Raw genomic sequence first — 16,053 nt, 5'->3', positions numbered from 1 at the left:
ATTGTAACAGGAATGAAAAAGTGAATGCTAAAAAAACAAAAACAAAAACAAAAACTGCAAATAAAAGAAAAATTTATTCTTTCTAATCATTTTGAATTTTATAGTTGCTCTAACCAAATCTCATTTTCATTATTTCAGTAAAGACAATGAACATACAATATGAAACTTATATTTGATCGTAGGGCAGGTACCATGGTAGTATCAAAAACCCTGGAGAACAGAGTGAGAGGTAAGAATGAGTGAGGAAAAACTTCCCAGAGGAATTGAGAGGTCATTCTTAAAGATAAATAAGAATTAGAAATACTCCCAAAGAAAAATAACAATTTAAGTAGGGGGAAAATACAGTGCCAGATATTTGGGAGGAAATTGGAGGTGTCTTAGCTGGTTGGATGGCAAGAGGTGGATATGGGGATGGGGGAAGACAACAGAAAAATATGACAACATTTTAAAGACAGTTAAATAGTTTATTGAAAGACTTTCAGCAAAAAATTAACTCAGCCTACTGTGAGCTTTTGGGGGAAAAAGTATCTTTTTGAAGAGCTAAGTGCAGACAAAGAAGCCAGACAAGTTCTAGATATCAACATTCCAAGACAAATTGAATATTGGGTTTTGCAAATGGAAAAGAGAAAATTTCAGAAACAGACGCTACACACCTTAATGACTGTGGATGAGAAGAGGGAAGGAAGCAGGAAGTGGAGGGTGATTCCTTGGGTGACTGGGTGTAAGTAGAGATAGGTGGTCATTGTTCAAATGGAAACAGTCTCAAGAAGGTTTCAGCGAGAGATTAAGGAGCTGAGTCTGGACATTTTGAGTTTGATGTGCCTGTGTGAAAATTAGAAAATATCTGGTAGATATTGGGTCCATTATGTGATAGGATATGGGATAAATGGTGAAAATTAGAAAAACAAAACCAAAATTGACATATTCTAGCCCTCATGGAATTCTCATCTATGGAAAAAATAGAGTTAACATTTACAAAAATTAATATTAATCAGTGCCATGTTAGTATTTTGCAGTGTGGCAGAGAATGTATGTAATAAGTGGTTCTAACAGGCGGTGCAGTGGTAAAGAATCTGCCTGCCAATGCAGGAGACTCAAAATATGTGGGTTCAATCCCTGGGTAGGGAAGATCCCCTGAAAAAGGAAATGGCAACCCACTCCAGTATGCTTGCCTGGGAAATCCCATGGACAGGGGAGCCTGGAAGTCTACAGTCCAGGGGGTCATAAAGAATCAGACATGTGGACAGAACCACAGTATCTCCACTTTATAGTGACCGTTACACTTCATTTGGTTCCAAAGATGAATGGAGGTTGGCAAAGTGATGAAGGATGTGGGGATAGTTCTATATGCAACAGAGGAGGCACAGAGACAGAAGAAACTTTGAGATGTTTACAAAATGAAGGTGGAAAAGTTAAGCCTTATAGCAATGTGGACTGAGTTCTGTGAGCTGTGAGAAAAATGTGGGGGAGTGAAAAAAAAGAGTGTGATATGACATAGAGGTCTAGAGCTCAGAAATACTAACAGTCCAGTCATGGACTGTTATTTTTATTTTCAAAATGAGAATGTTAAAAGTAGTTTTGTCATGTGTTTGGGTGAAGTTAAATATCAGACATATATATAAGCTTACCCATTAGACTATCATTTAATATACCTTTAATGTAAGTTAGTTTATCAGATCACTTCCCGTATTCAAGAGAGTTTCAAGATAGGAAGCAGAATCTTAAGTCAGTTTGCTAAGAAGATGAAGAGGTGTTCAGCATTTGCTTCCCATGCTGCCACAGGAACCAACATAGGTAGTTTTATCTAGTAAAATCCAAACTTCAGCTAGGGCATGGAGAATTTCCTCATAGAAGGAGTATATTTAGCAGAAAGTCCAAGTCTCCAGAAATGGTTCTCTGGAACGGTGTCTTTCACTTCTATTCCAAGAAATAGTCTTATTAATACTGAAGACAAAGAGGTGCTCAGTTCAGTTCAGTCGCTCAGTCGTGTCCAACTCTTTGCGACCCTATGAATTGCAGCACGCCAGGCCTCCCTGTCCATCACCATCTCCCAGAGTTCACTCAAATTCACGTCCATTGAGTCGGTGATGCCATCTAGCCATCTCATCCTCTGTCGTCCCCTTTTCCTCCTGCCCCAATCCCTCCCAGCATCAGAGTCTTTTCCAATGAGTCAACTCTTCGCATGAGGTGGCCAAAACACTGGAGTTTCAGCTTTAGCATCATTCCTTCCAAAGAACACCCAGGGCTGATCTCCTTTAGAATGGACGGGTTGGATCTCCTTGCAGGTGTATGTATATGTAAATATACATTCATATATATGTATATATATCATACATATATCTATTTTTCATATTCAATATAGACCACAGTCTCTCAAAGTGGAAATGATCATCATCCTCATCTACTCCTGATGAATCAGTGTCTCTGGAAAAAGAAACTTCTCAAAGTCTCACCACTTAGAACTGCAGGATACTACCAGTTTCTAAGGTCTTGTAATGATATGTGCATGTGTACCAGACCTTTTCAGTTCTGATCTCTGTTTGTCCCTATCCTGTCTAGGCTCCTTTTCCATATTATCATATACCTGATGCTGTCTCAATTCTTAATCCTTCCCCATAGTACCACAACCATCAGAGCGTGTATGTTTAGTGGGGGATGGAAGGGGTGAGGGCTTTACTGAAGTTCAAAGATATGCAGGTGTTTCAATAAAGCATGCTAGAATTATACGATTTTCAAATGTTCCTCAGATATTTCTCCAACCAGAAACTTGTCACTAACTGGCCTTGACTCAGAACCTAATTGGGCTCCTGCCTCTTGTTTTTCAGTCTCACCTTTCATCACCTCCCTTAGGCCCCAGTTACCAACCTTTAAAACAACAGGGTAATTGATCCTAATTTTTCTTTTTCCTTTCCAGAATATTGAAGGCATGTTCACTGTGGTTTTAAAAAATAAACAGCCTCACTGAGATGGGATCCAAATCTCATATACAGATCTTTCTTGACTTAAAATGAGATTGCATTCTGATAAATTCATTGTAAATTGAAAATATCATTAGGTAAAAAATAAATTTAATACATCTAATCAAGCTAGGTATATTATAGCTAAGCCTAAACTACCTTAGGAGAAGGCAATGGCACCCTACTCCAGTACTCTTGCCTGGAAAATCCCATGGACGCAGGAGCCTGGCAGGCTGTAGTCCATGGGGTCGCTAAGAGTCAGACACGACTGAGCGACTTCACTTTCACTTTTCACTTTCATGCATTGGAGAAGGAAATGGCAACCCACTCCAGTGTTCTTGCCTGGAGAATCCCAGGGATGGGGGAGCCTAGTGGGCTGCCGTCTATGGGGTCACACAGAATCAGACACGTCTGAAGCGACTTAGCAGCAACCTACCTTAAATCTGCTCAGCACTTAAAGTAGCCAATTTGGATACTGTGCAGAAAATGAAAAGCACAATAACTGCATATCTACAGAGGGAAGAAATTTGTCTTTTTTAACATTAGTTGTTCAGTCACTAAGACGTTGCAGACTCTGTGAATCTGTGGACTGCAGCACAGATACAAGCACTTAAATTAGTCCCTGTCACAGAGTAAGAGGCTGTCTCTTGATAACTTTAAAAACTGCAACAAAGAAACTTAAGGATAATGACTATCCTTTACCAGCTGAGCCACAAGTGAAGCCCAGGAATATTGGAGTGGGTAGCCTATCCCTTCTCCAGCAGATCTTCTGGACCCAGGAATTGCACCAGGGTCTCCTCATTGCAGGATATTCTTTACCAACTGAGTTATCAGGGAAGCCCATTGACTACCCTAAAAATCTTTAATTCCACCCTTCCATCCTTACCTCAACTCTTCTCCCACACATAGGAACACATGAGAAAGTGATAGTGACTTTGTTAGAGGAACAAAGTTCAAGTGGCTCCAAGTTACATTTTAAAAAGTTAATTATGTGAAAAATTGAAGGTCATTTTCACATACCTTTGCAAGAGATTTTAGTACCTGATATTTGAATAGCACTTTGAAATGCAGAGACAATTTTCACATCTATTGCCCTGTGTGAACTTTGACTATTATTATCTTCAGCTGGTTTTAACACCATGGTTTAAAGCCAGTAGAGTGAGATGCCCATCTTTAAATAGCTGGTGAGGAATGGAGAAGAGTCAGGACCAAGGTCTTCTGTTTGGCTGGATGTTCTCTCTCCTACATAACATGAACCCAGCTGGAATTGGAAGGGATAGATTGTTGGAAAGTTTCAATGAGTTAATTTGTAAATGTGTCTAGTAGTCTTTATTTTAAGATGAGTTGAATACAGATGGTCTCCAAGTTAAGATGATTGGATTTAAGATTTTTCTACTTTCAGCTGAGTTCAGTTGCTCAGTCGTGTCTGACTCTTTGCGACCCCATGAATCACAGCATGCCAGACCTCCTTGTCCATCACCAACTCCCGGAGTTCAGCCAAACTCATGTGCATCGAGTTAGTGATGCCATCCAGCCATTTCATCCTCTATTGTCCCCTTCTCCTCCTGCCCCCAATCGCTCCCAGCATCAGGGTCTTTTCCAGTGAGTCAACTCTTTGCATGAGGTGGCCAAAGTATTGGAGTTTCAGCCTCAGCATCAGTCCTTCCAATGAACACCCAGGACTGGTCTCCTTTTGGATGGACTGGTTGGATCTCCTTGCAGTCCAAGGGACCTGTAAGAGTCTTCTCCAGCACTACAGTTCAAAAGCATCAATTTTTTTTCTACTCTACAGTGATGCAAAAGCCATATGCATTCAGTAGAGACCATACCTCAAATTAGGAATTTTGATCTTTTCCTGGGCTAGCAATATACCACATGGATACTTTGCTGACAATAGCCAAACAGTAGCCTCAGCTCCCAGTCAGGCCCTTGATCACCAAAGATAAACAACCGACACACTGACAACCGTTCTGTAACTGTACCATCATTGTGCTTTTCACTTTCTGGACAGTATTCAAATTGGTTAAAGTAAGTTCTGAGCAGATTTAAGGTAGGTTGCTGCTGCTGCTGCTGCTAAGTCATGTCAGTTGTGTCCAACTCTGCAGGACCCCATAGATGGCAGCCCACCAGGCTCCCCCATCCCTGGGATTCTCCAGGCAAGAACACTGGAGTGGGTTGCCATTTCCTTCTCCAATGCATGGAAGTGAAAAGTGAAAGTGAAGTCGCTCAGTGGTGTCCGACTCTTAGCGACCCCATGGACTGCAGCCTACCAGGCTCCTCCATCCATGGGATTTTCCAGGCAAGAGTACTGGAGTGGTGTGCCATTGCCGTCTCCATAAAGTAGGTTAGGCTTAGCTATAATACACCTTGCTTTGTAGCGTGTATTAAATTCTTTTTGCACTTAATTATATTTTCAATTTATAATGAGTTTATCAGAATGGTTCAATATCTGGGTTGGGAAGATCCTCCGGAGAAGGAAATGGCAACCCATTCCAATATTCTTGCCTGGAGAATCCTATGGATAGAGGAATCTGGTGGTCGACAGCCCATAGGGTCACACAGAGTTGGACACGAGTGAAGCGACTTAGCACTCAGGCATAACCCTATCATAAGTCAAGGAAGATCTGAATATGAGATTTTGATCCCATTTCTGTGAGCCTATTTATTTAAGTTCAGCTCAGTAGCTCAGGAATGTCCAACTCTTTGCGACCCCATGGACTACAGCACACCAGGCCTCCCTGTCCATCACCAATTCCCTGAGTTTATTCAAACTCATGTCCATTGAGTCGGTGATGCCATCCAACCATTTCATCCTCTGTAGTCCCCTTCTCCTCCCACCTTTAATCTTTCCCAGCATCAGGGTCTTTTCCAATGAGTCAGTTCTTCACATCAGGTGGCCAAAGTATTTGAGTTTCAGCTTCAGCATCAGTCCTTCCAATATATATTCAGGACTGATTTCCTTTAGGATAGACTGGTTTGATCTCCTTGCAGTCCAAGGGCCTCTCAAGAGTCTTCTCCAACACCACAGTTCAAAAGCCTCAGCTCTTCGATGCTCAGCTTTCTTTATAGATCAACTCTCACATCCATACATGACAACTAGAAAAACCATAGCTTTGATTAGATGGACCTTTGTTGGCGAAGTAATATTTCTGCTTTTTAAAATGCTCTCTAGGTTGTCTTTATTTTAATGTTGTGTTGAATGTACACATGAATGAATAAGAAAAAGGCTGGTAACTGATCAAAGATTGGAATCAAAAATTTTTAATTTTTAAACAATTACCAAGAGAAAAGTATATAAGGGAAAAGTGTAATCCCTAAAAACAAAGCAAATCTATGACACTGCTTTTAGCACAATAGTAGAAAGAAGGGGGTTAAAAAAGGAAATGGGGAAGCAGGCAGGCAGACAGAGAGACAGGGGAGGACTGGGAAAATCTTTTGAACAGGGTACTGGGAAGAGAGTGATCTTTCAGCTGAATTCTTGAATGATGGACAGACATGGGTAGGCAATGGAAGATAAACAATCGATACCCTGACAACCACTTCTCTAGCAGAGGAGAGGGATAAGACTGAAGATACGAATACTGGAGTTAAAATGGATACTCAGGAGGTAAATGGAGTCATCCTGAAATAAATGTAATATAAACTTAAATAAAATGATATTTATAGCCATTGTAGAGACTCCTGACCTATATTTACCCTGTAATCTATGTTATGTAGATTGTCTTTTCCCCTCTATGATTCCATAGGTAATGTGGCTTCTTTATCATGGATAAATCATTACCAATACTTCAGTACTTTCTGAGATAGTTTTAAGAAGTGACCTTACAAGTGAAACTAATTTTAAAACCATATAAATAAATCTACTAGGATTCCATTTTTCAGCACTCATGGACTCCACTCTTTCATCAGTTACTCTCTAAACTTATTGCAACCCAATCTTTCCCTTCCAAGAGTTTTTAAATGCTGACACTGTGGGATGTTGACTGTTTGTGGAATTCTTATTGAGAGGTAAAATTTCCATGATAAGCACACTTCCTGTTAGCCAGACTTGAGATATTTAAAATATTTTCCTTTATGCAGTTTGTGCTGTGCTGTGCTGTTCTTAGTCACTCAGTTGTGTCAGATTCTTTGTGATCCCCTGGACTGTAGCCCGCCAGGCTCCTCTCTCCACGGGGATTTTCCAGGCAAGAATACTGGAGTGGGTTGCCATGCCCTCCTCCAGGGCATCTTCCCAACCAGGGGTAGAACCCAGGTCTCCCCCATTGCAGTGGATTCTTTCCAAATACATTCACATGGATTCTAGAAAGACTTTGTGTAGCTGAAACAACAGCCAGACAAGAGTTCTGCTATTAATAAAATATTCAGGGAATACCCCAGAAAAACTAACATTAAAGAGGTTTAAAATGTAAGCTTTTCTATTACAATGACCTAATATGTTCCAATTACAAGTCTTCCTATTATTTAAACAGCTGAACTGGCAGCTTTAATACCCTTTAAAAGTTAATAGTGGAATTTCAGTGAGACTCATAAGTCCATATGTGATTTAATGGATGTTTTAATTACAATATTTTATACTTGTTCCTATATGTGCTTAGAATTATGTGTTTATAACTATCTACATAAGTTACATTATTGTAAATCCTTATATTTAACTTTTTGTGATTGAAATAGCATTGTATTTCATTTTCTTTTTTTCAGAATGTCTGTAATGTTTTCAGTGGTACAATATACAATATTTTCACAGCTTTCTGAGTTCACATAAAGAGTCTTTCCAAACACTATTCGCAAAGTGATTTGCCAAATCATTTTAAATAAAATGGTCACTTCCCTTCTTTTCCTTTTAGGGACTCATGCTTTCCATCTCGTATATTTCGACTTGAAAGAGAAAAACAGAAATTATTTTAGAAATGTTTCAGCCATTTTATTTGAGTTTCTTAATAGATTCATTCACTGTCTATTGCATGTAAAGCTCTGTTTTCATATCTGACTGACTTTAACAAAAGTTGTATTCAATTAGGGAGAGTTTCTGTACTATATACAGATACATATATATATATATATATATAAAATACATATACATACATACATATATATATACAATTTTGTTTTTAGTGGTAGATTTGGGCTTTGCAGGTGGCACTAGTGGTACTCTCCTGCCAATGTAGAAGATGTAAGAAAATTGGGTTTATACCTGGCTTGGGAAGATCCCCTGGAGAAGGAAACCCACTGCAGTATTCTTGCCTGGAGATTCCCATGGACAGAGGAGCTTGGTGGGCTACAGTCCATGGGGTTGCAAAGAGTCAGACATGACTGTGTGACTAAGCATGTTTGCATGCATCATACTACTAAAATTGTATGGGCAAGTTATAAGCTATTTTTGTTTTGTTTCTCCCTTTCTCCTTTTTTTCTTCCATCCTTTCTTTCCTCTCTTACCCCTTTCTTCCTTTTCTTCTTTCATTCCTTCATCTCCATCTTTCTTCCTTCCTAGTTTGAAATAACAGCTGATAAAATTGGCTCTATATTCTTTTTTTTTTTTTTTTTTTGCTGACAAAGCAAGAGATTTTATTGGGAAAGGGCTCCCAGGTGGAGAGCAGTAGGGTAAGGGAACCCAGGAGAACTGCTCTGCCGCATGGCTCACAGTCTAGGGTTTTATGGTGATGGGATTAGTTTCTGGGTGGTCTTTGGCCAATCATTCTAATTCAGAGTCTTTCCTGGTGGCGCACGGCATCGCTCAGCCAAGATGGATGCTAGCGAGAGGGATTGTGGGAAGTGGACGGACATGCGGTGTCTCCTTTCGACCTTTCCCGGACTCTTCTGGTTGGTGGTGACTTACTAGTTCCGTATTCCTTATCAGGATCTCCTGTCATAAAACAACTCATGCAAATGGTTACTATGGTGCCTGGCCAGGGTGGGTGGCTTCAATCAGTGTGCTTCCCCTAACACTTGCAGTCCAAGGGACTCTCACGAGTCTTCTGCAACACCACAGTTCAAAAGCATCAATTCTTTGGCACTCAGCTTTCTTTATAGTCCAATTCTCACATCCATACATGACTATTGGAAAAACCATAGCTTTGACTAGATGGACCTTTGTTGGCAAAGTAATGTCTCTGCTTTTTAATATGCTGTCTAGGTTGGTCATAGCTTTTCTTCCAAAGAGCAAATGTCTTTTAATTTCGTGGCTGAAGTCACCATCTACAGTGATTTTGGAATCTGTCACTGTTTCCATTGTTTCCCCATCTATTTGCCATGAAGTGATGGGACCAGATGCCATGATCTTAGTTTTCTGAATGTTGAGTTCTGGTCTCTTACATGAGCACTAATAGCACTCATGAGGGCTCTACCCTCATGACCGCATGACCTCTTAAAAGCCCCACCTCCAAATACCATCACACTGGAGTTAGGCTTCCCCCGTATGAATCTGGAAGTGACACAAACATTCAGTAGTTAACAATACCAACTCTATGTGTGGTCTTTGTATATCCTCTTGAAGTTAATACTTGGAGAGACCTAGTCTGCAGTCTCTGTCTCCATTCTAGAGAGGAAGAGAGAGGCTCATGTTGAGCCAGCAGCCACCTTGGAATTCATCTGTGTCCTCACAGCCTTTGGAGACACAGGTACTTTGGTCCCCATTTTACTTATTAGGAAACTGAGGCTCTAAGATGTTCAGCAAGATGACCAAACTCATTGTTTATTAAGTGACAGCACCAGGAATTTAACTGTGTCTGTTACCTTTAAGGCCCATTTTGTTCCTGTGCCCTGCATTGAAGGGATAAACACTGCCCACCTCCCCACCAGTTGCTTTTTTTTTTTTTTTTTTAATTTTATTTTATTTTTAAACTTTACATAACTGTATTAGATTTGCCAAATATCAAAATGAATCCACCACAGGTATACATGTGTTCATTCTTTAGATTTATTTATCCATGTATCTGGAAATCAAATCAGAAATTTTGATTCAATCTTCAGAAAATTTTAAACTTACAATCATCATAAAGTGATAAATAGAATAGTTTTAGCAAAAGCCTATAAAGCAGCATATTAAATATATCTTTTTAAAAGATAGGTTCAGTCTATAAGTTTTGATTATGGTGTTCATTATCAAAATATTTAATTAGCAGTGATCGGATGTTGATATAACTACAGGTGTCATGCTTTGGAAAAGCTGTGGTTAGAAAGGAACTTTTAAAGCACAGTAACTATGTAATCGGAGAAGGCAATGGCACCCCACTCCAGTACTGTTAAATCCCATGGATGGAGGAGCCTGGTAAGCTGAAGTCCATGGGGTCGCTGGGAGTCGGACACAACTGAGCGACTTCATTTTCACTTTCCACTTTCATGCATTGGAGAAGGAAATGGCAACCCACTCCAGTGTTCTTGCCTGGAGAATCCCAGGGACGGAGAAGCCTGGTGGGCTGCAGTCCATGGGGTCACACAGGGTCGGACACAACTGAAGCGACTTTAGTAGTAGTAGTAGTAACTATGTAATAAATACTTTAAGTGCATTTAGTCAGTTGCTGTATTATGAAATCTGACAAAATACATTTTAACAAATGTATAAAATATAAATATGTCTTTTTAAACACATAGATAAAGGGCTAGAAACCATCTCTCATGTAAGGAGAAACCAAAAGCTGTGATAATGAGAGGATGGGACATGTTCACTACATGTTGAAAGAAAGTACTTGGCATACTTTTTCAACATGACTTCTAGAATATGAAACATTGAAGAGTTAAAAATGCATTCAAATTACCTTAATGAACTTGGAATCTAGTCATTGAGATTTGAATACTGATGTATTTGAAATCAGAGGTGCATCCAAATGTATTTATCATCCTCAAAATAATTTTCAAAAGGACAACTCAGATTTCAAATAACAAAAATCCTACAGACAGCATTAGGGTCTGAGTTCCATTTCCTAAAAAATGATGCAACTGTTACATATCAGTGTGCCAAGGGAAAGGAGTCAGTGGAGAGGCCTGGGAGATGTTGTTGAAGAGGGTGCTGACTTAAACCTTATCAGCTTCTAAAGATTGTTTGGCCTGTTCTTCTGGTTCCTTCCTCAGGAAGCTGAGAAATGAGTGGCTGCCTCTTGGGTGAATCATCATCAAGCCCTGTTGTGGAGTTGTCTGGAAGAAGACTATCAGGAACTCTGAGACACTTAATGACCCAGCTGCCTGTCTATGCCTGGTAAGCTCAGTAAGCACATTACCTCTACATGTAATGAAGTCAAGGCTTTGATCTTTGTGTGGGCCAGTTAGATTATTTTGATACATGATCACAAACTGAATAGCTAACCCTGGCCACTCAGATGTCTTGCACATATGAACCATTCATAACAGAGTGGACAAGTTACTCTTCATATATAGTAACACTACATATACATACAGAGAGAGAGAGTTTACATTTCTCTCAGTCCTAGGAAAACAACTCAAGCATATTGCCAACTTGTTAGCACCAATTTCATTTGTTAGTAGACCTGATCAGATTCTTTAGAAAATTAAAGTCATTTTTCAGATAGAATTATTACTTTCAATAAAATAAATATTTAGAAAAATCATGTTGTTAAACTTGTCCTCAAAATAGTGGCTTTTGGGCCTAATTTCAGGGAGAATTATGATAATAACTAATACTTCCCTCACATAAACTACTCCTTTAAATTAGATAAAATAAAGGTACTGAAACTTTAAAAGAGTAACCTTCAAAACTACAAGCATGCATGTTAAGTCACTTCAGTCATGTCTGACTCTTTGAGACCCTGTGGCTCCTCTGTCTATGAGATTTTCCAGGCAGGATACTGGAGTCGCTTGCCTTGCCCTCCTCCAGGGCATCTTCCCCACTCAGGGATTGAACAAGGGTCTCCTGCTTAGTAGGCAGATTCTTTATCACTAACATCACCTGGGAAGCCCCTAAAACTACAAGAGACCATTAGAAATAGTATAGACACTCCTTGAAGAATTGTAATGCTGCTGACATTTCATGACTAAAATATATCTTTAAAAGTTGGTTGGGAGTTCCCTGGTGGTCTAGTGATTAGATTTCAGTGCTTTCACTGCCATGGCCTGGGTTCCAACCCTAACTGGGAACCTTAAACTAAGTGGCAGGGTCAAAACTGAAAAAAAAAAAAAAGAAGTAGAACTGGGTTTTTCTCAGGTAAAATTTTGTAGTATCTCGGGTAAGTTGTGCAAATAATGCTTGTGTTTTCCTTTGGGAAATTACTTCTCTGCTTTTAACCTACACCTTAATGTAAGGTGATGTCACTTCTGAGATCTAGGAGAAGCCCCAGAATTCTTGTCTGGCCAATGAAATATAACCAATGACTTTTTGAAAATTGTTGGAAAGAGATTTTCCTCTGTCTTGGTTATTTAGGTAGCAAAATGGAATTGGGGAGCTATCAGGACCACTAGAAAGAAAGGACTTACTTTAAAATGAGACTAATATGGAGAAAAGCAGGGCCATGGTGGAGGGAAGGGGAGTGGTAGTGAAAAAAAGCAGTCATAATGACTTTTTCAACTCCTGGATGTAACCATACTGGAAGGTAAAATTCAGGACTTTGTAGTTTTAAGTATTACATCAATAATTTACACACTGCTATTTCTGCTTGGTTCTATTTGATTATGTTTCTGTAACCTGCAAACTTAAAATAGCTAATAGAAAAGAACCAGAATTTTTAATCTAACACATATTTATTGAACACTTACTTTGGACTTTAGATTTCATTACTCAGCTCTGGTTTTTACAGAATCTGATATAATATTTTCATATTATATATGCTGTAAATAAGAGTAGTATATATAAAAGAGCACATGTTCAGAAAAAAAGTGACAAAATTAGAATTCATTTAAATAGTGTTGTATATTAATTAGATTAATTTTCCTTCTGTTCTTAGAACAATAGTTGGGCATTTTTGTTTTAAGAAGCTAAAATGCTAACAAAGGCAGCAAAGTGCTTTAAAATTGAAATGTAAAATTATTCATTGAATATTGAAACAATGAGGCTGGAGGACTGGGTGCTTTTGAAAAGATATCTTCTGTAACATTGGATCAGCCATGGCAGCCAAGCTTAAATGAAGCAGTAAATCTCAGTGCACTGTTATGTTGGATATCACATCTGTTGCAAATATATTACATATCATTACTGGTACTTCATATTTCACTGATTTTTCACTGTGCTGTGTGAATCCATTAGTTAGTTCATAAAGACATAGGTCACACTATAGAAAATGATATTTTAATTTAAGAAATAAATCATGTAATCTCCTTGGTGTTTTCCAGTCATCAACATTTCACAATATCAACATTATCTGGTCATTACAATAGGTCAATAATATTGAAGACTATCAGGATTAAATATCACAATCAATTCAAACTTAAGGGGAAATACAGTTAGTTCTTTATGAGGCATTAACATTCTTATAGCTATTCAAAAAGAGTAAGCTTCAATTCTAGATTCTCTCTCCTTTATACACTGGCTTTCTAAAACACATCAAATTTGTTATGAAAACCACAAAAACATTAAGGGATGAGGTACAGTGCAAATGGCTAGAATACAGTCAGAATTGAGTACACTTTTGATGTTTCCTTTTGAAAGTAAAAAAAGTGAAAGGCAGTAGCTCAGTCGGGTCCAACTCTTCGTGGATTGTAGCCTACCAGGCTCCTCCCTCGGAGAAGGCGATGGCACCCCACTCCAGTACTCTTGCCTGGAAAATCCCATGGATGGAGGAGCCTGGTGGGCTGCAGTCCATGGGGTCTCTAAGAGTCGGACACGACTGAGCGACTTCACTTTCACTTTTCACTTCCATGCATTGGAGAAGGAAATGGCAACCCACTCCAGTGTTCTTGCCTGGAGAATCCCAGGGACGGGGGAGCCTGGTGGGCTGCCGTCTGTGGGGTCGCACAGAGTCGGACACGACTGAAGCGACTTAGCAGCAGCAGCAGCTGCAGCTGCAGCAGGCTCCTCCCTCCATGGGGTTCTCCAGGCAAGAACACTGGAGTGGGTTGCCATTTCCTTCTCCAGGGGGCCTTCCCAACCCAGGGATCGAACCTGGGACTCCCACATTGCCGGCAGATGCTTTAACCTCTGAGTCACCAGAGAAGTCCTATGTTGCCTTATAAACAATGTTATTCTTTCTTCAACATCTCTTCATATGAATGAGAACTCTTAATCGAGAATAAAATGCCATCTTTTTTTTTTTTTTTTTAATGTAGTCTCTTCCTTCCAATTCCTACGTTATGGCATATGTCACATTCCCTTTCAAAATTTCCCTGTCAACTTGAATAGTTAGTAATGCAGAAGGTTCTTTCACATGGCTGCTAATGGGGAGCAGGGTCATAATTCAGATATTATGTTTTCCTTTGGATCAGTGTACAACTTTCTCACCTATCTAACAAAAAACAGACAACTTTAGATGAGAAGGATTAAGATCAAACTCAAACATCCTAAATGGATGAGTTCCCTTTTTTCTCTTACAAAAGAGGAAATACCACTTCCCCACCCTTCCTCTGAAATTGCATGACCTGTCCCTTTCCTCTAGGGATTTTGAGAGAATCTGGAGGGCAGAACAAATAGTTCATCCACCTGGTCATGGTGTTTTGTATGCCTAAATAACATATTTCTTGATCTCATTGATAACCTTAAAGAAATTTAAATCCATTTCCTCAAGTTTCAAATCAGGTGCTTTTGTCTAAAATAAAGCCCAAAATACTAAATGACAAAAAGAAAATTCTTCACACATAAACAAAAAATGACAACAGTGAGTATGAAATCTTATAAATAGAATGAATTTTGTCCAATTATCAAGGGCATGTGTGACTGTGTGTTTGTTAGTTTTGACACTTTCCTGTCTTTGATAGATGCCATCTGATGCAAAGAACTGACTCATTGCAAAAAACCCTGATGCTGGGAAAGACTGAAGGCAGAAAGAGAAGGGGACAACTGAGGATGAGATGGTTGGATGGCATCACTGACTTAATGGACTTGAGTTTGAGCAAGCTCTGGGACTTGGTGATGAACAGGGAAGCCTGGAATGCTGCGGTCCATGGGGTCGCAAAGAGTTGGGCACAACTGAGCAACTAAGCTGAACTGACCTGAACTGATTTGCCTATTATAATTACTATTGTCATTCAGTTGCTAAGTAATGTTCAGCTCTTTGTGACCACATGAGATGCAGCACACCAGGCTTCCCTGTCCTTCACTATCTCCCTGAGTTTGCTCAAACTCATGTCCATTAAGTCAGTGATGCCATCCAACCGTCTCATCCTCTGTCACCTCCTTTCCTCCTCTGTCACCTCCTTTTCCTCTTCTGTCACCCCCTTCTCTTCAATCTTTCCCAGCATCAAGATCTTTTCCAATAAGCTGGCACTTTGCATCAAGTGGCCGAAGTATCGGAGCTTCAGCTTCAGCATCAGTCCTTCCAATAAATATTCAGGGTTGATTTCCTTTAGGAATGACTGGTTTGGTCTCCTTGCTGTCCAACAGACTCTCAAGAGTCTTCTCCTACACCACAGTGTGAAAGCATCAATTCTTTGGTGCTCAACTTTATTTATGGTTCAAATCTAGCACCTGTACATGACTACTGGAAAAACCATAGCTTTGACAATATGAATCTTTGTTGGCAAAGTGATGTCTCTGTTTTTTAATACATTGTCTAGGTTTGTCATAGCTTTTCTTCCAAGAAGCTAGCATCTTTTAATTTTGCAGCTGCAGTCACTGTCCACACTGATTTCAGAGTCCAAGAAAATAAAATCTGTCACTGTTTCTACTTTTCCCCCATCTACTTACCATGAAGTGATGGGACTAGATGCCACGATCTTCATTTTAAAAATTTTGAGTTTCAAGCCAGTTTTCTTACTCTCCTCTCTCATCCTCATCAAGAGACTCTTTAGTTCCTCTTCACTTTCTGCCATTAATGTGGTATCATCTGCATATGTGAGGTTGCTAATATATCTTCTAGCAATCTTGATTCCATTTTGTGCTTCATCCAGCCTGACATTTTGCATGATGTACTAATAACTAACTATAGTGATACTACAAAACTATCTTTTCACAAACTTCTATATGGCTAACTACTTGGTTCACTTTGTTTAGATGGGAGTAATA

At 39.4% G+C, this 16,053-nt stretch overlaps 1 long non-coding RNA gene across 1 annotated transcript in view; it reads left to right on the top strand.

Moving 5' to 3' along the window:
- Positions 1-10,264: 10,264 nt before the first annotated feature.
- Positions 10,265-16,053, top strand: part of LOC129655224 (uncharacterized) — a 48,857-nt gene continuing 43,068 nt past the window's right edge. The window contains exon 1 of the long non-coding RNA XR_008715839.1: positions 10,265-11,145. This is a non-coding gene — a long non-coding RNA (uncharacterized LOC129655224). The remainder of the gene's footprint in view (positions 11,146-16,053) is intronic.

The sequence above is a fragment of the Bubalus kerabau genome, chromosome 6, assembly GCF_029407905.1.
Source record: "Bubalus kerabau isolate K-KA32 ecotype Philippines breed swamp buffalo chromosome 6, PCC_UOA_SB_1v2, whole genome shotgun sequence".
In the NCBI taxonomy this organism is placed as follows: domain Eukaryota; kingdom Metazoa; phylum Chordata; class Mammalia; order Artiodactyla; family Bovidae; genus Bubalus; species Bubalus kerabau.
Note: the sequence above shows the minus strand (reverse complement) of the source record. Positions and strands in the feature narration are given on the sequence as shown.